We start from the raw sequence: 5,107 nt of genomic DNA on the forward strand, positions 1-5,107 counted from the left end.
ACACTGTTTATGTGGATCAACTCGAGTTAATAAAGTGTATCCAGACAGTTACTACAAAAAAAGTCTGATTCTATGGGGGGGTTTTTTGGACGATTAGTGGCAGTTTTCGACCCCCACAAAATGAATTGTGGCGGTTTGAAAAAATGCCACATATATGTTCACCACAAGCATTTCTGCGGCAGTTTTTTAAAACCTCCTCGCCGACCGCCACAAAATAAATATTAATTTGTGGCAGTTTTAAAAAGCAATTAGCGGCAATTTTTAACCCCCATAATATGATCTTAACGTTTAAAAAAAATTAATTTATGGGGTTTATAACCCCCACAATTTGATCTCAATCTTTAAAAAAAATTAACAAGTGGCAGTTATAAACTGCCACAATACCTATTTAAAAATTTTAATTCTAGGATTCAATAAATAATTGTTTACTAAATTAGTAACTCTAATTCCATTACAAATATCTATAGTAACAAACATTACAAACTAAATTATACAAACACATATATGATAACTCAAATTCCCTTACAAATATCTATAGCAACAAACATTACAAACTAAATTATACAAACACATATATGATAACTTAAACACTAGACAATCTAGAGACTAGAGTAGTTCCTCAACAAATAAATATATAAAAGTGAAAAGTACTTGCTTGGTGATTTGTATGTTGTCACTTAATGATACTCTTACATCCATGGGTGAAACACACTCGATCTCCATATCACTATGCTGAAACAATGAAACAAAAGTATGTGATGAAAAACTTATAAACAACTAGCATTTTGACAGGCTAAAAGGACAAATCTAGTTACATAAATAAAAGAAAGCTACAATCGTCTTACAAATAAATCTGTCACTTGGTCTAATAGCATTGACAGAAGTTACTCGATATTCTCACATGAAAGAGCTAAAGTACAAAGTTATTTCCTCGTATATCATCATAAAACTTACCTCCAAACTCTACTTGGCAGCATAAAATCTAGCCATATATTCATGAAAATTTCACCTACATAACTATTAGAGTATACGTCAGCCTCTATAAGCTTTCTAGCATTAAACAAATAAACTATGAGTTGTAATCCAGCCCAATGATTCGCAGAAGTTAAACTTGCACCAGCTGAAAGCTAATAACAACACTAGAAACTGAAGTAGAGGAAATGAACTACAAAATATAAACTAATAATAAGTTAAATAAACAAGCCATTGCGCATAATCTTCTGGAGCTAATTTCAAGCAAAAGAAGCAACAAGAAAGTGCCAAAACTTGACGCAAAAAATAGAATTTATATACTATCAGCTTACTTCATCTTATTTCTTGAGGTACTTAATCAAAATTTTTAAGGCATAAATTCCACTAGTATCTATATCAAGTAAGAACTGCAAGAGAATCACCTCTAACAATAAGAATGCCAAGGACCCTTACTATTTCTGTATATATTGTACTGATATTTCTGTAAACAATAGTCCTAGGAATAAGAAAATACATAAGCAATCAATTTATAACTAAAACCATCAATTTATGTAAGTTGTGAGTTCAAAGTTGTATCTCAAGTTTATACCTACCTGGGCCATATAGCAGTTGTCATTGAGCCAACCATGTTTATTGTTCTCAAGGCTAGCACCTCTTTGCTTAAATCCAACTGATACTCAGAGCTGCAAATGTTCTTCAATTGATGCAGTTTCCTCTAATAAGAAGCATGTTATATAAATATTAAGTTTCTCTGAAAAAAATGTCTAACCAAGAAATGAGGTAAGAAGCATAACTTACTCCTCAATGCTATAAAAATAGCCCATCAATGCTGAAACCTTTGCACTGGAAGAGGATTTACCCCTTGATGAATTTACATCACCTTGACATTATAATTAAATTGAATGTAAGGTACAAACGAAGAAAATTGTTAACCGATGAAATAAGAATCATAAAAGTTTAGTTGCTTGTAATTAAATACATGCTTTCTTGTTATTAAATTCAACTATATAAAGAAAAACTGAAGAGCAGGGCATACAACATCAAAAACTTTAGAACTAGCAAAAGTTGCAAAAACAAAAACAAAAACTTCCATTTTTCACTTTGTGCAAATGAAAAGTGCTAAACTAGAACTCACAGGGTAAAATCCTATAAATATATCCATTACATGAATGGATACAGAATCACCATGCTTCTTTGAGCCAAACAGGTCGTGTGATATGACAAATTTACTACTCCCTCCGTTTCAATTTATGTGAAACCTGTTTGACTGGGCACGGAGCTTAAGAAAAAATAAAAACTTTTGAAATTTGCGGTCCTAAACAAGTCAAAAATGGGCCCAGAGTATTTGTGTGATTATAAAACTTCTCATAAATGGTATAATTGTAAGTTTAAGCTAAATTGTTACCAAATTTAGAAAGGGGTCATTCTTTTAGGAACGGATCAAAAAGGAAATAGGTTCACATAAACTGGAACAAAGGAAGTACTTAATATGATCTGTAGCACTTACTCTGACTAGTCATCGAATAGCTTTTATAATGACAAGACATGTTTAGATATGTTAGATAAGGCTACAAAAAGACAAAGGCGGAACTACTAGCCAAAGTTTAATGTACTACTTTACTTAATATAAGACGATGATTACTCGCCAAGCTTGTTTTTTGAAATAAAATATAGTTGTGCACAAGGATAGGAAGAAGTTGGTCTATTATAGGATAAGAGTGACAAGAGATATGTGTTGTAACTTATAAGAAATTGTTACAATTATCAGTCCAGTAATCTTTGTTAATATTGGTCCAGCAATCAATTTATAGCTAAAGTTGCTCAAAAGTACGATTAAAACAACTTTTGATAAACAAACTCCAAATACATCTGTAGAAGTAAACAAACCACAAGGGGTGCTTTACCGTGGCAATTAGCTCAAATCCTGGATGATCGATTCATTGCGCTAGAATGTCCTTTGATTCAGTGGGTAAATATCTACAAAAATCACCTAAAGTTCATGTAATTGTACTCATATTTCCAACCGTCCCTGATATACAAGGATGCAGTAGTTGCACACATACAACAGAACTCATTTGATGTCCTTTCTAATTAAAGAACAAAATATTCTCAAAATTTGCAAAGTAATTACTTAAAATATTCTTGCAGTGTATAAAATTAGCCATCCAAAGAATATAATTATCAAACCCCATAAAAGGGGGAAAATAACAAGACAGACAAAATAGAAAGAGTGCATTACCCACCATCCTAAGCACATGATCCAACTATATACAGGCAACCCCCATCAACCATAAAAGACAAGAGATCTGTCAAACACCACCTAATACATATAGACAATCTCTTACTATAGACTCTTTTTCTCAAAAGCACACTCATTTTACCAAAAACAATGACTCTTTAAAGGGTAAGATTTTCAATTGGACCTCGAAATAAAGGAATGTACACAACAATTGAAATAAATATAACTCAAGATCCAAAACAATTCTGGTTAGGAACCCTATATCGGAAAGTAAGAAAAGACAATATAGAGCATATAGAAATAAGAAAGAGTATGAAAAAGTACGAACCTTTGTTCTTTGGATTGCGCCCCACTGGCTTCGTAGACAAGATGAAGAGAGCATCGAGCGCTGCTAAAAGATTTGTGAGAGAGGGAACTAATTGTACCATTTGAAAGAAAAGGGAAAAAAGAGGGAATTTTGCCCGGTTCTATAATTTTCAGTCTAATATCGAAATTACCCCCTAATGTGCAGTGGAAATCCTAGGAAGATGGTGGCCAATATTGTCTTTTTAATATTTTTCTTTTCTCTATTTTCCCTTTTATATTTCCTTTTAACTATTTAAATAAAAGAAAATTTAGGAAATAGAACTAATTTAATAATAAAACATACTTAAACATAATTGAACAAATTCAAATAAAGTTATTAAAATAATCCATTTAATATTCAAATTGCTAAATATCCTTGATTAAATAAAATATAACACATTTATATAATTACTAACATTATTTGTTGAAATTCAAAATCCTAATATTATGAAAATAAAAGAAATTTATGTCCATATATTTTGCAATTTACTTTTTTCGTTCACACATATAGACCGGTACATCTGTAGGTTGACACAAGTTATTACCAAACCATCTCAAATGACCTCTTATTTTATTCTCAATACGTGTTACTTGCACCTCTAGTGAATATGATAATTTTTATCTTGTCTAATCTTCTATAATCGCACATCCATATTAGTATTTGTGTATCTACAATACTCGTCTTGTGGATATGTTAAACGTTTGCGGTCCAACGCTTTCTACCATATAACACACTTTACAATATAACATTGTCAGTCTTATACTCCCTCCGTTTCATATTATTTGAGGTAGTTTGACTCGGCACGGAGTTTAAGAAAAAAGAAGAAGACTTTTAAAAGTTGTGGTCTTAAAAGCTTAAGGGGTAAAAGGTTTGTGGGGCCATGCCATTTGTGTGGCTATAAAAGCTTCTCATTAAGGGCAAAAAGGGTAAATGTAGAGTTTAAAGTTGAATTATTTCCAAATTTAGAAATGTGTCATTTATTTTGGAACAGACTAAAAAGGAAAGTACCTCATTTAATATGAAACGGACGGAATAATTGTTATGTAAACTTATTCACTTTGATAATCATCCTTCATCAAAAACATCCAATAACACTTTTCTATTTTAACGTCTAATTATAATTCAATGAGTAACATCTTCGTTTATATTCATTCTCTTGAAATAACGAGCCTAGATATTTAAATTGTTTGAATTTTAGTACCGCGACTCTTTATGGTCTTATCTCAAATTCGCTCTACTCATACCGACTAAACTTGAAATGTATACATTTAGTCTTACTTCTGCGTATCCTAAAACCATTGCTATCTAAAATACTAGTGTTAGAACCCGTGAGATACGCAGATAATTTGACAGAATATTGATTATACAATTATGATCTAATACATCGTATTATTTTAATAGATATTAGTTGTTATTTTATTATTTAATATATTGTGCAAAAATATAATAAAATCTATACAAAATCAAAGGATACACATCATATAGTAATCAAATAAAATATTTGTTCCTTGTTTATTTTTTATTCAATTAGCAAGTAGCTAGTGTTATAC

At 31.1% G+C, this 5,107-nt stretch overlaps 1 long non-coding RNA gene across 4 annotated transcripts; it reads right to left on the reverse strand.

Moving 5' to 3' along the window:
• Positions 410–3,645, reverse strand: LOC109226632. Of its 4 annotated transcripts, none has more exons than XR_002068095.1 (6): positions 3,540–3,645; positions 2,877–2,949; positions 1,771–1,852; positions 1,566–1,687; positions 955–1,009; positions 410–732 (listed from the first exon to the last, which is right to left on the reverse strand). It is a non-coding gene; the product is annotated as an uncharacterized LOC109226632 (long non-coding RNA). The 4 variants fall into 4 exon arrangements; XR_002068093.1 differs by having other exon boundaries at positions 955–1,017; XR_002068092.1 differs by having other exon boundaries at positions 955–1,468.

The sequence above is a fragment of the Nicotiana attenuata genome, chromosome 6, assembly GCF_001879085.1.
Source record: "Nicotiana attenuata strain UT chromosome 6, NIATTr2, whole genome shotgun sequence".
In the NCBI taxonomy this organism is placed as follows: Eukaryota; Viridiplantae; Streptophyta; class Magnoliopsida; order Solanales; family Solanaceae; genus Nicotiana; species Nicotiana attenuata.